Source organism: Natator depressus, chromosome 28 (assembly GCF_965152275.1).
Source record: "Natator depressus isolate rNatDep1 chromosome 28, rNatDep2.hap1, whole genome shotgun sequence".
In the NCBI taxonomy this organism is placed as follows: domain Eukaryota; kingdom Metazoa; phylum Chordata; order Testudines; family Cheloniidae; genus Natator; species Natator depressus.
In genome coordinates, this window is record NC_134261.1 from 13,722,022 (window position 1) to 13,737,020 (window position 14,999).

Sequence of the window (14,999 nt, forward strand, 5' to 3'; positions counted from 1 at the left end):
TGCCAAAATATCCCCCCAAGCACTACACCCCCTTTCCTGGGGAAGGCTTGATAAAAATCCTCACCAATTTGCATAGGTGAACACAGACCCAAACCCTTGGATCTTAAGAACAACGAAAAGCAATCAGGTTCTTAAAAGAAGAATTTTAATTAAAGAAAAAGTAAAAGAATCACCTCTGTACAATCAGGATGGTAAATACCTTACAGGGTAATCAGATTCAAAACATAGAGAATCCCTCTAGGCAAAACCTTAAGTTACCAAAAGACACAAAAACAGGAATAAACATTCCATTCAGCACAACTTATTTTATCAGCCATTTAAACAAAACAGAACCTAATGCATATCTAACTAGATTGCTTACTAACTCTTTACAGGAGTTCTGACCTGCATTCCTGCTCTGGTCCCGGCAAAAGCATCACACAGAGAGAACCCTTTGTCCGTCCCGTCCCGTCCCCCCAGCTTTGAAAGTATCTTATCTCCTCATTGGTCTTTTTGGTCAGGTGCCAGCGAGGTTATCTTAGCTTCTTAACCCTTTACAGGTGAAAGGGTTTTTCCTCTGGCCAGGAGGGATTTAAAGGTGTTTACCCTTCCCTTTATATTTATGACAGGTGCCAAGGCCCTTTTTAGTTTGAGGAGGCCAGCTATTAGAGCATGTCCATTTAACCCTCAGACTAGGCTGTGGAAAACTTCAGAACTTTTATTTTTTGTTTTTGATATCTATGGGGTCCTCACATCCATGCTGCATGTGGTTTGCTACAATTAATACTTTAAGAAAACTCCTAGGTGAAGTGAGACTTTACCAAAGTGACTTTGGCCCAAAGTCATAGTCACTTCAACTGGCTCAGGACACATTGTCTGTATCCAAGGAGTTTTCACACCTGATTTGACTGGACACCTCAGGGAGTCACTGTAAAGTGGGGTAAGGTGGAATCATCAATTGTAAAGATCAAGAGAAAGGTGGAAGTCCTTCACATTCGAGCTCAAACAGCTGTCTAACAGAGACTGATGTACTGTGACCCCAAGACTGATCCCCTCTGGGGAAGGAAGTCACATCATCAACAGGCTATGACAGCCCTGACTAGTCTGTCTGTATCTAAAATAGCAGACTAGCCTTCACTGCAGCTACACCCCTACACTCCCTTGGCATTCTAGTGACTTGCCATTCCTTTTTCTATTGTTTCTCTTTTGTTTTTATTTGCTGGAAGACATAAGAACGGCCATACTGGGTCAGACCAAAGGTCCATCTAGCCCAGTATCCTGTCTTCTGACAGTGGCCAATGCCAGGTACCCCAGAGGGAATGAATAGAACAGGTAATCAAGTGATCTGTTCCCTGTCACACATTCCCAGCTTCCAGCAAACAGAAGCTAGGGACACCATCCTTGCCCATCCTGGCTAATAGCCGTTGATGGATCTATCCTCCATGAATTTATCTAGTTCTTTTTTGAACCCTGGTATAGTCTTGGCCTTCATAACATCCTCTGGCAAGGAGTTCCATGGGTTGACTGTGTGAAGAAATATTTCCTTTTGTTTGCTTTAAACCTCCTGCCTAATAATTTCATTTGGTGATCCCTAGTTCTTGTATTAAGAGGAGGAGTAAATAACACTTCCTTATTTACTTTCTCCACACCAGTCATGATTTTATAGACGTCTATCATATCCCCTCTTAGTCATGTCTTTTCCAAGTTGAAAAGTCCCAGTCGTCTTAATCTGTCCACATATGGAAGCTGTTCCATACCCCTAATCATTTAGTTACCCTTTTCTGAACCTTTTCCAATTCCAATATATCTTTCTGAGATAGGGCGACCACATCTGCATGCAGTATCCAAGATGTGGGCGTACCATGGATTTATGTAGCGGCAATATGATATTTTTAAACCACCAGCTGCACGTTTGCTGTCACATTGCCCAGGATGTCATTAACACATCCCGAATGGCAGTGCAGTTAATTCACAGTTGCCTGATATGCTGTCTGCCATGGATAGGAGCAACATTACATTATTTTTGGCATTCCCAGAACAGCTGCACACAATGGATGATCACTTTTGAGCTCAGGAAACTAGCATTGCGTGGTGGGATTGCATCATCATGCAGGTCTGGGATGAAGAGCAGTGGCTACAGAATTTTTGGATGAGGAAAGCCACCTTCCTGGAACAGTGTGCAGAGCTCGCCCCAGCACTGAGGCACACTGACACCCAAATGAGAGCTGTCCTCTCTGTGGAGAAGTGTGTGGCGATCACAGTGTGGAAGCTGGTGACTCCAGACTTTTGCTGGTCGGTCACGAATCAGTTTGGAGTCGGGAAGTGAACGGTTGGGGCTGCGTTAATGCAAGTGTGCAGGGCCATTAATCGCATCCTCCTAGGAAGGACCGTGACTCCCGGCAATATGCGTGACAGTGGATGGCTTTGCAGAGATGGGTTTCCCTAACTGCAGAGGGGCGATAGATGGCATGCATATCACAATTTTGGCACTGGAACACCTTGCAATGTAGTACATCAATAGGAAGGGGCATTTTTCTATGGTGTTGCAGGTGCTTGTGGATCATTGAGAGCATTTCACTCACATCATCACAGGGTGGTCTGGAAAGATGTAGGACACACGTATCTTCAGGAACACCGGCCTGTACCGAAAGCTGGCCCCACGAGGCCCGCGGGCGGGGTAGGTCGCTCCCAGCCCCGCAGAGCCACACAAAGGGCCGAGGTGCCCCTGCCTGCCGGTCCCCGCGATTTGCCATGTATGCGCGGTGCCAAGCAGGCGGAGACTACATTTCCCAGCACACCCAGTGCACAGCAGCCCTTCCTGGGCATGCGCAGCACAGCTCACACCGAGGGGGCTTTTCCCCACCCCCGCGCCTCTGCCAGTGCTGGGCGCGCAAGCCAGGGCGGGTCTCCCTGTGCCCTGCTGGGGTGTAGGGCACAAGGAATGTGCTGCTGCTGATAGGGAAAGGGGTGGTAACAAAGCTGCTAGGTCAGGGGTGGCCAGCCTGGGGCTCCGGAGCCACATGCTGCTCTTCAGAAGTTAACATGCGGCTCCTTGTACAGGCACCAACTCCGGGGCTGGAGCTACAGGCGCCAACTTTCCAATGTGCCGGCGGGTGCTTGCTGCTCAACCCCAGGCTCTGCCACAGTCCCTGCCTCCACTCCACCCCTTCCTGCCCCCTCCCCTGAGCCTGCCGTGCCCTCGCTCTTCCTTCCTCTCCCCCAGAGCCTCCTGCATGCCATGAAACAGCTGATCGGGAGGGAGAGGGAGGCGTGTGGGGATGTGCTCCCTGGAGGAGCGAATTGTTACCAGCAGCAATTGCTGATACAAGGTTGTTCTGATTTGCTGACTTGTTGCTACCTCTCATCTTGAGCATCCTCTGGTCCCGGGGTTGCACATTGTAACCGATGAGGATTGCATCTGTCCCAAGTTGCTACCTCTCACCTTTCCCATCTTCTGGTCCAGGAGTAGCAAAGTGTGACCTACCTCTGCCAGCTCTCACGGTGTAGAACTCTGTGAGTTGGATGAGGCCTGTGGGCCCTTCTTTGGCTGTTTAAAATATAAATTAAACAGCACAATGACATGTATCTGTACAATAACAAAGCTAAATGAAAAGGAGGACTTGTGGCACCTTAGAGACTAACCAATTTATTTGAGCATAAGCTTTTGTGAGCTACAGCTCACTTCCTCGGATGCATGCTGTGGAAAATACAGAAGATGCTTTTATACATACAAACCATGAAAAAATGAAGAAGTGATCAGAGGAATTCACGGACTCCCAGCCACAGATGAGACAAATATGTGAACTGCTATGAGACTTTATGCAGTCAGATACTTTGATAAGGGATTCTTTGTTCCGGAGGGGTATATGTAAAATATTTCACTGCAGTGTTTTCTCCACAAATTGCAATTAGTGGGGGGGTGTTCAAAAATACAAGGAAGGCGGGGAACAAAGAGGGGTGAGACTTAGGGAGAAGGTAGGCTGTATGGCACCATAGTAAATACTGAAAAAATGTTTCACAACTATTTTATTAGATTTAAGTAATTTAACAGTGAGCCACAATAATGTGTTGTTGTGGTGTACTGGGCTACACCCGGTCAGGCAGTCTTGGGACCTTTTAGGAATCATATGGTGCTTGGTTTACATGTATCAGTATAACACTGGTTCTTACTGTAGATTTATGATTGTTACACAGTCACTGACCCTATGAATGGTCACAATGCACAGTAACAAAGTGGGTGCTTTTTACTACTGCCGCGCATTGTGCAACATATGTTAGGAAATAATAAAGATGAATAATTTCCCAAAAATATACAGTTTTAATGAATCGAATTGAAATTGCTTCACAAATATTGAAATTGAAAATGCTTCACGAATATTCTGTGCAAGTTAAAAGCAAATACATTAGAATCTTAATAAATGTCTGCAACAGAGATTAAAGAAAGGGAAGGAATATTCATGTCCATGTTAGCTATCCGTACATCAGCTATGGCTTTCAGAGGTCAGAGTATGTGAAAGCTGTGGTTGTCCTTAATGTCCCCTGGTGTGGAGGGGTAGGGGTACAGCCCATGATGCTACATGGACTGGGGAGGAGGAGGGAGGTGGTATAGTGGAATTCTCCAAGGACTGGACAGGGGGGTGAGCCTGTGAGTCCTGTGTTTGGTGCCGGAGAAGCCCCATTATGTTCTGATGCATCTCCCTCTCCATTTCCTGTGTCTTTCTCCTGTCTGCTCTTTCCCTCTCCATTCAGTCTGCAATATCTATCCTCCAGGCCCCCTGGTCATGGTCTGATGCAGCACTGGCTTGTGGATCTCACTGATTAGAACATCTCAGATCCTCTTCTCTCCTCCTTATCTGGCTCAGGCATTCTGTGGGTGTGGAGGGGGAACCCCTCAAGGGCAGCAGCTACAGATTAAACACACACCAAGAAGTACTATTGTCATTATAGTCACAAAGCAATGCAAAAGTTAAGATTCCGAAATCCCCTCCCATACTCCCCTAAAGGTTTAAACAAGACATGCTTATTGACACTTCTGCTTCAGTGAGCATGTGCATGGCACCATTCACAGCAGCAGCCATGGTGACCGTGGGCTGCGATCCCTAGAAAAGCTCAGGAGAAGATTGCCAAGTACTGTTACCTGTCTTTGGAACCAGCCAAGGAATGAGCTCAGACAAAGGTCGAACTAGAAGAGCACTTAGGTTTATTTATTGGCATTGAGGAAAACTTGTTTTATACAGCTATACTCACACACATATCACATTCATGCTGCAGGCGCAGGTGAAGATTGATCTTGATTTCACAGGTGGCTGAGGCTGGCCAGGCGACAGCTGCCTGGAGATTGGCCACGAGGCTACGAGAGTCCCCGAAGTCCCTTCGGATCTGCAGGAAGGCTCTACTGCTTCCGGTCCGGTCCGGTCCCAAGTTTAGCGTTCTGTTATATTTCCTTGTTGGTACCCCTGACCTGGCCGCCCATCTCGAGATTTATACCTTCACCAAGATAATACCCTGGTTCCATAAAAGGCGATATTTGCCTCTTTGTTTTGCCATTGGCTGTTACTCACACTATCTAACTCATTCCTTACATTAATTGATTACATATTCATAAGCATGAATACAATTGATAGAGTTTTGGTCCCCCCACTATAGAAGGGATGTGGACAAATTGGAGAGAGTCCAGCGGAGGGCAACACAAATGATCAGGGGGCTGGAGCACATGACTTACGAGTAGCGGCTGAGGGAACTGGGGTTATTTAGTCTGCAGAAGAGAAGAGTGAGGGGGGATTTGATTGCAGCCTTCAACTACCTAAAGGGGGGTTCCAAAGAGGATGGAGCTAGGCTGTTCTCAGTGGTGGCAGTTGACAGAACAAGAAGCAATGGTCTCAAATTGCAGTGAGGGAGGTCTAGGTTGGATATTAGGAAACACTATTTCACTAGGATGCATCTGATAAAGTGGGTTTTAGCCCACGAAAGCTTATGCCCAGATAAATTTGTTAGTCTCTAAGATGCCACAAGGACTCCTTGTTGTTTTTGTAAATATAGTGGTATCACTGTCTCGATTTCTCTTTGAAGTAAATAGCAAATCACCTGCAAATGGTAGGCGATAGGCAATTGCCTTATGTTAATCCATGTAGCTAATTACTGATGATGTTTAGGAAATAGGAGGTTACATCAAAGACACTATTGTTCACCTCAGGACTCTGTGCTCTCAAGAGAATGCCTGGAACTGTATAAAGGGTTCTTCAGACTTGATCCTTTTTATCTCAGATCTGCTTAAGCTTCCTTCAGGGGAAGTTTGAGTCATAAGACTGAGGTCTACCGTCCCATCTGGACCACCCTGATATTGAATATTTGGACATTGGACTATGACCTAATGAACTGATTCTGAAAATAATTCTTTGCAATTCTAAAGCTCACCGTCTCTATTATGAAACTGACCTAAGGACTATATTCATGTCTGTACGTATAATGATCTTTTAACTAATACTCTCTCTTTTCTTTTCTTTTTTTAAAATAACTTTTAGTTTAGTTAATAAGAATTGGCATGTTTTTGTCAAGATCTGAAATAGTCATTAACTTGGTGGGTAATGTGTCCGACTCTTCGGGATTGGTAGAATTTCTTATATAGTGAACAAGATTTTCAATAATCCTTATTGTATTTGACTTGGCTGTCTGGGAGGGAGCCCAAGGCTGGGTTGTTTTAAGGGAACTGTGTTTTGGCTTCTAGGTAACCAGTAAGGTGTTGTGGAAGCTGTTTTGTTGCTGGCTTGGTGAATCTAAGTATTGAAATAACCACCAGTTTTGGTAATTGTCTGCCCCATTCTTTGCAGTTAGCCCAAATTGAGAAATCTCAGTGTGCCCCCCACCCCCAGAACCCCAGTCACAGCGGCGTAGTCTGGCTAGGATACACATTACCACAGGTTAATTGGGTTTTGGATCAGAACCACATGCTTGTCAAAAATTAATTTTGATATTGGAGAGTTTAAAGGCTAAAAATCAGTTACAATGAGTGAGCAACAATCATATGAAGATCTGGACAGAAAAACCCTTGAAGAAATGTGCTTACAGAGGGGGTTGACTTTTAGGAAAAAAGCCCTAGAGCGAGAACTGAAAAGTCTGTTAATGGGCCAGTGATCAGAAAAGAGGGCCTCCTTCACCTGCCCCAGATGCAGCTGCTGCAGCAGAAGCAATCAAACTGCAAGCCCTGAGAGAGAGCCTGTGTCTTGAACATGAACAAAGACTGGCAGATCTTCGAATGCAAGAGAAGCAAGTCTTGGGCCCAGCTGCAAAAAGAAGCTGAGGAAAGAACCAAGCAGGCTGAAGACAGCTTGCAAGCTGAGGCAAAACTTGCCAGACTGACGCTCCAAATCAAAAAAGTTAAAGAATAGCAGGAACTGTATCGTCCTGAAAATCCCGCTTATATCAGTCTTGGTATGTTGTTGGATAATAACATGGTAACTGTGTTTGATCAAATTGATGTCATAACCCAGCCCCAGCGAGAGTATGCATGTGAATCTTCTATGTTATCTGTACCTAACGGAGATTTGTGAAGGGGGGGCATGTATGACTCTGAGCAGTTGTCTGTGTTTAGTCAGGTATGCTGTGACCAGAAAGAGGGTAATCATGTATACCCCAACACTGCCACCTTTTATGCAAATGCTGTTACCGTGAGCTCAGGAGGAGGTAACCCTGACTGGGTTGCTAAAAAGTGCAAAGTGTAGACAAAGCCTTAGAGAAGTGTGTTGGTGTCTAATGGCCAGAGTCTTTCAAATGTGTATGAACCCACTGAATTTGCTTTAGAAAAATCCAGTGTGGGTAGCTTAAAGGAGGCTTCTTTGTTAACTGATATTGGAAGTGAACAGTCAGTGACTCAGGTTCAGAGGAAAGGCTGGATTCCGGGATTTACACAGCAGAGCGGCCTTGTGAATAGACCGCGAGACACTTTGGATATGTTGTGTGAGCTCTGATGCACGTGATGCCTTAGGGATGCAGAAATTGGTTGTTGGAAATCAGAAAACCTGTAGGTCAGACATGCTAATGGGAATTGGTTGTGTCTCTTTAAGGCATATGGTGTCCATGCAAGTTACCTAGCTGACAAGGAACGAACAAATCTGCCCATAGCTGCTAGCACAGAGGACACCCCTAGCCAGCCAATAAATTCTGTTAAGCAGGAGAGCTCAGATTTTGATCATCCAGAACTGGATGGGGCATAGAGAGGTAGCTCAGTGGCAGAGCACATGCTTTGCACATATGCTTTAGTCTAATAATTCCACAGATTAACTACTCTACGATTGTCACTATTTTAGGGCAGAGCACAGCTCCCTGGCATTTATATGAAGATGGGATCTTATCTAGCCAGCGAAGTCTCAGGTGTTTATACCACTATCTCCTCCATGTTCAGTGGACATTCATTGCCCGATACACGGGATATCAAGATCCCTGGGACTCTCTGGGGAAGGGAGTTTTATTATTATTTTTAAAAGGTTTTCCCCAAAGTGTATTCTGATAGAATCTTGGGTAAGTTCATATTGAAAATGGTTATTAATGTGGGGCCTCCACAGTGCGCACTGGCTTCTGAAAGCAGACTCAGACTAGTGCAATATCTGAACAGCAGTAGGCAGGGGCCAGTGTGGTGCGGGACAGTAATGCCGGCTGCCTGGGAGCTGCAGCCGGGTGATAGAAGGCGTGACTCCGAGATAGGAGGCCCCACGCTTACTTGGGATAGCCAGGAACATTGGGGGCTCATCCTGGGATAATGGGAGCCCCCTGGATCCCCACACCATTGCTGCCACCCAGATCAGGCATGGAGTCCCATCCCCTACTATGGCACTTTGGGGGCTGGGGGCGCTGCCTCCCATGCAGGGTAGGGGCTGACTCTGTCTCTGTATCTTGAGTCCAGGGCACAACCTCCCCCCCTCACAACCTCTGCTGCACAAGATGTGGCCCTGTTGCAAAGGCATTCCTTGTGAATCCCCCTCCCTGAACCAGCCCCACCCCAGGAAGGAACACTGGGTCTTCAGGGATGAAGAGGAGAATCTGCTTTCCATGCAGTCCTGAGGCCACAGGATGCTCTGGGAAAAGCACGATTCGGGGGGTAACCTACAGGGAGGGCTGCCTAGCTCAGTGATAGCATGTGTGCTTCACCTGCATTAGGCCCTGGGTTTAATCCTTAGTGTCTCCAGATTCTTTTGTCCTGCCCAGCTGTGATGATCTAATGGGTTAAGGAGTCAGACTCAATATGTACTGGGCTTTCCCTGCATAAGCTCAATAATTCCTATTCACTGCCAGAGGGATGTGGGGCTTGTGCTCCTAAATCCCCTTGGCTCTATGGTGATTCTTCTCCCCTGTGCCTCTTGGGATGACGGTGGATGATGATGGAGAAGGAGGGAACCCCTGCGTCCTGGAGGGAAAGGTCCCGTCAGCACAGACCGAATGCTTAGAGAGCCGAGCTGCAGGTGATTTTCACACTGCAGAGACACTGCTCCCTTGAGGGGACAGGAGGCAAGTGCAACGGGTTTGGGATGCTGCTGCTGATGGAGAGAAAAAATGCTGGAGTAAAGGAAAGCTGAGACCCAGTGAGGGGCAGGTGAATGGCAGCTCCATGCAGGGCCACGGTGCTCAGACACCCCAGGTCTAGGCACCCTGGGCTGGGCTAGACAGAGAGCAAAGGCAAACAGGGACCCTGTCCCCTGCAATGTCCCTCTGCTGGGAGAAAGCCCCAGGGATAAGTAGGAGCTGGGGTGGAACAGGGGTTGAGTGTGGAGCAACGCCAGCCCCCCACATGGAGGGGGGGAGCAGGGCTTGGACCAGCGGCTCAGGCCAGCCCCACGTGGTGTTCCCTTTTCCCTTTGGGAACTATGGTCATCCTATGCAGAGTGAAAGCATTTCACACCCTGCCCAGCTGGGGCTGAGGGAATCAGCATCTACTGGGGGCTAGGATGGAGCTGCATCGGCAGCCGAGCAGGAGGCAGGTTGGAACCGAGGAACCTGGGGAACATTTCAATCCTTATCTTTTATTGTTTGGTTTGGGATTGTGCAGATTCAACGACTGCAGCCTCTGCTCCTGGGTGTCTCCCAAGGACATAACATTTCTAAGGATTTTAACAGAAATGAGTGAAATGAAATGGCCATTCGCTGGTGCCAGAACCTCAGGAATGAAAAGCCCCATGATTCCTCTATGTGTGTGTTGACTCTGAAAAGGGATTTGGGTCTGCTCACTTTACTGCTGTGCTGGGAACATAGCAGGACAAAGCCATTTCCGTGATTGTGACACTGGGTGTGAGAGGCTTTAATCGCATTAAAATGGAATGCTGATTTTACACCAGAGTTATTAGCCGCAGCTTCCCAAGGGAAATTCCAGTTGGCTCCTCCCGGAGATGGGTGGTCGGGCAACAGGGAATCTCTCTGGGTCCCACTGTCAGTTCTCCAGTCTTTCTCCCTCCCTCTCCCACACTATCACAGGCCCCCACTATTAATGAACCAATGGATATAAACTGGCCATCAGCAAGTTTAGGCTTGAAAATAGATGAAAGTTTCTAATGATCAGAGGAGTGAAATTCCGGAACAGCCTCCACTTGGGACAGAAAACCCTACTGGCTTCAAGACTGAGCCTGATAAGTTTCTGGAGGGGATGGTATGACAGGACTGCCTACAATGGCATGTGGCCCATCGGTCACTTACAGTAGCAAATATCCCCAGCGGCTGGAGATGGGACACTAGGGGGCTTTGAGTTACTGGTCACTCTAAAACATAGGCTGATAGACTTTAAGGTCAGAAGGGACCATCCTGATCAGCTAGTCTGATTTCCTGCACATCGCAGGCCACAGAACCTCGCCCACCCAGTCTTGTGCTAGACCAAGAACCCCTGGCTGAGTAACTGAAGTGCTCAAATCATAGACTCCAAGTTTTAAACCTGCAAGTGACCTGTGCCCCATGCTTCAGTGGAAGGAGAAAACTCTCCAGGGTCTGTGACAGTCAGACTGGGGGAAAATTCCTTCCTAACCCCAAATACGGCGATCAGTGAGACCCTGAGCATGTGAGCAAGACATACCTGCTAGAAACCTAGGAAAAAATTATCTGTATAATGATAGGTTTCAGAGTAGCAGCCGTGTAAGTCTGTATTTGCAAAAAGAAAGGAGGACTTGTGGCACCTTAGAGACGAACCAATTTATTTGAGCATAAGCTTTCATGAGCTACAGCTCACTTCATCGGATGCATCCACTGAATGCATCCGATGAAGTGAGCTGTTGCTCCCGAAAGCTTATGTTCAAATAAATTGGTTCGTCTCTAAGGTGCCACAAGTCCTCCTTTCTTTTTGCGAATTCTCTGTAGTGACTCAGAGGACTCCCCATCTAGTGTCCCATCACCGGCCATTGGGGATATATACTGCTAGCAGTCGCAGATCAGCTGCATGCCATTGTAGGCCGTCCCATCATACCATCCCCACCATAAACTTATCATGCTCAGTCTTGAAGCCAGTTGGGTTTTTGCCCCCACTGTTTCCCTTGGGAGGCTGTTTCAGAACTTCATTCCTCTGATGGTTAGAAACTTTCATCTAAATTCAAGGCTAAACTTGCTGATGGCCATTTGTTCTTGTGTCCACTTAAGTTTTGTTATGTCATTATTATTCGAACACAAAAGAATCCGTAGCAGCAAAAACTGTTTTTCCCCCTTTCTCCCCATCATGCCTGAGCATGATACAAACACTTCCTACAGCTGGAAATATAACACTGAAGACAAGGAGCTACAGATGCATGTTCCCACAATTCTGACTTTGGCCAATGACACAAGGATGCTTCCCCCATTGTGTGTTTGGTGACCTGCTGGGATGTGCGACAGGAATTCTCTCATTCCACTGATAATGTGATTATCACACAATGTGACTGACATTAAACAAATTCCAGAGAAAGAAAAAAAACATATTTGCATTGGCCGGGAATCGAACCCGGGTCAACTGCTTGGAAGGCAGCTATGCTTACCACTATACCACCAATGCATGTGTTGGAAATAGTTCTTCCAGAGGTCACAAGTATGAGCAAAATGACTCACTCCTGCAGCTAATGAGCAGGATGTGTGGGCTGGAGGCAGCCTGTCATCTGTGAGCAGAGACAGGTTCCCAGAGTGACTGAAAGATGGTCTTAAGGCTGTTAATCTGTCACCTTCTAGTGGGTGTCTGGTACATGCAGGCAGCCCCTGCTCCTGGGTCTCTCCCGAGGAAATAAAGTTTCTGTGCAAAATAACAAAACTTTTCACAGAAAGGAGGGAAAGGAAATGGCCACACGATGGCGCCAGGGCACCAGGAATGCAACACAGCAGGCTTCCTCTGTGGGCAGTAAAAAGAAAAGGAGGACTTGTGGCACCTTAGAGACTAACAAATGGGTTATGGGCAGAGACTCTGACAAGTGCTTCATCTCCCCTCTCCTGGATTCCAAGAGCCGTTGGTTTCAGAGTAACAGCCGTGTTAGTCTGTATTCGTAAAAAGAAAAAAGAAAAGGAGGACTTGTGGCACCTTAGAGACTAACCAGTTTATTTGAGCATGAGCTTTCGTGAGCTACAGCTCACTTCATCGGATGCATAGCATATCGTGGAAACTGCAGAAGACATGCATGGTCTCATGGTCTCTGGGTGTATATAATGTCTTCTGCAGTTTCCACGATATGCTATGCATCCGATGAAGTGAGCTGTAGCTCACGAAAGCTCATGCTCAAATAAACTGGTTAGTCTCTAAGGTGCCACAAGTCCTCCTTTTCTTTTTTCTTTTTAAGAGCTGTTGGGTTTCACCCTTGGTAACCTACAAGGCGGACACAGTTCTATTGATGGTGACACTGGGATGGAAGGATTTGATCATATTATTAAAAAGATTAGTCAGAACCTGAGCTCTCAGTTCTGTCAGGCTGGTGTCCCCAATTCAGTTCCAAAAGGCCCCCCGGACCCCGCACTCCCCAGCGGGAGTGAAAGGAGACACCCCCAGCTCTGCCCTTAGCTCCAGGCTGACTTATCGGGGTGGGGGGAATTGACTTCTTTGCTGCTGAGAAGGGAGCCAGGCCAGTCCTCTGGGGGCCAGCGTTCCCAGCCTGAGCCAGGCGACTTCCCTGCCTCCTGGGGCCTGCAGGCTTGGACTGGTCCTGGGGACACCCTGCTGCTCACCGAGCCACCGAGCCAACCCTCAGGAAAGGCAGCGGTTTTGCTCCCTACTTCAGCCTTGTCTGAGCAGCGCTCTGGGGAATCCCCGAGAATAAAGACTCAGCCAGGCTGATTGCTGGGCACCTCCCCTACAGCCAACACCCACAGACTTTCCCAAAGCAGCAACTCCTCCTTCTCCTGTCTGACACCTGAATGCAGCTGGAAATCCCAGTTCCTGGAAGTCAGAGACAACTGCTGCCTCCCCATACTGGGGGGCACAAGCTAAAAGAGAGGACACGTGACCTCCCCACCTGTCTCCTCCCCAGTCCGGGGCGCTCACACTCCCCACACCCCACATTAGCTGTATGGGGGGAGAGGCTTTGTCCTCCTGCTGCATTGGCTCCCCCAGGACGTTTGGCTGCTCTCCCTGGCAGGCAGGCCCCTGGCAGGGCGTGGGAGGGAGCCGCTCCTGGTTGCTGCATGGTACAGTGTAGCCAGCTGCCTGGGAGAGAGGGGGAAGTGGCAGCCCAATCCCTGCCTGGGCTCGGCTTCTGGGGACAGGGGTCCACTCAGAGCATGCCGGGGGAGGAGTGGGGACTCCGGCTTGCTCACCCGCCGTCCCCAGAAGCCGAGCCTAGGAGGGAGGCCGCTCACTGCGGCCGCAGTCAGACACTCGACCAGGTGCAGTGTCCCAGTGGCCAGAGGAGGTTCTTGCCCCATTCCCTCCACTCCCCACCTGGGCCAGCTGCTGTAGGTGCATTTGACCTTGCATCACATACCCACCCCCCCTTCCCGATGTGTCACCTCTGCTGGAAGTGCTTTTCCACAGCCCATGAGTCCCCACAGGGCTGAGTCTCCCCACAGGGCTCTTTCGGGGGCCCCTGCCCCACCCCAGGCCAGACGGGGTAGTGATCTCACAACACCCCTTTGTGACTCCCAGGGACCCTGTAGGAGCAGCAGCTTCATGCTGGGCTCTAGGGCGCCCCAAAGAACCTGCTGGGGGAGGGGACAGTTCAACTCCCATGTCAGGGGGTGCCTGGAAGTGACCATAGCCTAAGCCCCTCCCCCTCACAGAGACACCCCATAGCTCCCCCTCTCACAGCCCTCCCTTCACAGTCACACCCTCATGGACCCTGCCCCTCACAGTGACACTCCCAGGGCCACAATGACCCCCTGTAGTCCCATCACCCCAGGAACCTGCACCCCTTTCCCCTGTGCCTCGGGGAGCCCACACTGAAAATGCCAAGGTCAGGGCAGGTTAATACAGGTGTATGTGGGTGTGTATTTGTCACTGGAAAGGCTTGACGCATAAAGCTAAGCGAGAGCATTCACGTGTCATTTTCTTTCAAACTCTGATAGGGACACTAAACAAGCCACACTAAGGCTGGAAAGTTTTGAATATGTTTATCTAGCTGCATCTAGGCCTGCAATCCTTTTCTTTGACAAAACCGAAGTTAATACTCTTTGTACACTCAAAACAATTTCGAAACTTACCGCGGTTGTCCGAAAGTGTTTTGGTGTTAATAATTGCAGCTATGTGATATTTTATCTAGGTACTTTCTCAGAGGCCTCAGCTGTCATTTGCTACATCTTTTTGGGTGCCCCTTCCCCCACCCACTTATTTCCCTTCTGCTCCTTTCTTTCTCCTCGTTCCCTGTCTCCCCCCTTCCCCTCCTCTCTGGCAGGGAGACTGAGTCACGTCCCTGTCCCCAGGGCATCCCCTCTCTCCGGCTCGGCCCCGCAGCGGCGACCAGGAGCTGGCCCCAAGAGCCTGCCTGCAGCGGGCGGTCAGGGCCGCGCTCTGCGCCGGGCAGGGGCAGGGAGGAGGCTCCAGCCCGCAGCCGGAGACAGGCCCGGGGCTGGTGACACAGGAAGGGGCCGCTGCAGCGCTGAGCGTTGGG

At 48.8% G+C, this 14,999-nt stretch overlaps 1 non-coding gene across 1 annotated transcript; it reads right to left on the minus strand.

Moving 5' to 3' along the window:
- Positions 1-11,899: 11,899 nt before the first annotated feature.
- Positions 11,900-11,971, minus strand: TRNAG-UCC (transfer RNA glycine (anticodon UCC)). The gene has a single exon. It is a non-coding gene; the product is annotated as a tRNA-Gly (tRNA).
- Between the last annotated feature and the right edge of the window lie 3,028 nt (positions 11,972-14,999).